At 57.6% G+C, this 900-nt stretch overlaps 1 protein-coding gene across 1 annotated transcript in view; it reads left to right on the top strand.

Moving 5' to 3' along the window:
• Positions 1-900, top strand: part of ULK3 (unc-51 like kinase 3) — a gene marked incomplete at its 5' end in the record, with an annotated part of 5,352 nt that overhangs the window by 2,271 nt on the left and 2,181 nt on the right. The window lies entirely within an intron of this gene.

Raw genomic sequence — 900 nt, 5'->3', positions numbered from 1 at the left:
GGCAGAGCCTCGGCCTCCTCCTGTCCTGCTCTTGGGGCTTTCACAACCCCAGCAGCCCACTTGTATTCCCCAAAACCACCCCCCCAATCCCTGCAGGGTCACTTCTCTGGGTGCTGAGATTGCCTGTCCTGCGAAGCAGGGACTAACCTCACTATCTGCTGTACTGCGAGGGAATGTAATTTATTGTCTTGAATAAACACTTGTTTTGGGTTTCTCCATCTCCTCCGGTCTCAGGTTTGTGCTTTAACCCCAGAGGGGGCTACAGCCAAGCCCAGGAGCGTGGCCCAGCCCCGGGTGCCTGGAGCCAGACCCCTCATCTCTGTCCCCCTGCCCAAGAGTGGAGCTGGGGCGTCCCCTTCCCTCCTCCCCTCCCACCTCCTGTCCTCCCTGGGGACACGAGGCAGCCAAAGCAAGCCTTGACCTTGTTTTCACTTCAGATCTTTTGGGTTCTGTAAAACACGGAGCAGAACAACATGAAAGATTACATAAAATCACAGTCTCTCCCCAGACCCCTCATCTCTGTCCCCCTGCCCAAGAGTGGAGCTGGGGCGTCCCCTTCCCTCCTCCCCTCCCACCTCCTGTCCTCCCTGGGGACACGAGGCAGCCAAAGCAAGCCTTGACCTTGTTTTCACTTCAGATCTTTTGGGTTCTGTAAAACACGGAGCAGAACAACATGAAAGATTACATAAAATCACAGTCTCTCCATTCGGTTGTTGTGGCGGGTGAGGGACAGGGAGGTGGGAGAGCTCCAGCAAAGGCTGGGGTGGTCCCTGGGCTGCTCTGAGCCGGGACCCCAGCAAAGCTCCTCCTGAGGCTGCCTCCACCCCAGATGCTGCCCCGTAACGCGGTTCCTTCTCCCCCCACCAAGCCCTAGCCTTTAGTCCTTAGCCAGCTGTCCCG

The sequence above is a fragment of the Nestor notabilis genome, unplaced genomic scaffold (assembly GCF_000696875.1).
Source record: "Nestor notabilis isolate BGI_N333 unplaced genomic scaffold, ASM69687v1 scaffold17185, whole genome shotgun sequence".
Classification (NCBI taxonomy): domain Eukaryota; kingdom Metazoa; phylum Chordata; class Aves; order Psittaciformes; family Psittacidae; genus Nestor; species Nestor notabilis.
This window is presented reverse-complemented; position numbering and strand designations above follow the sequence as displayed.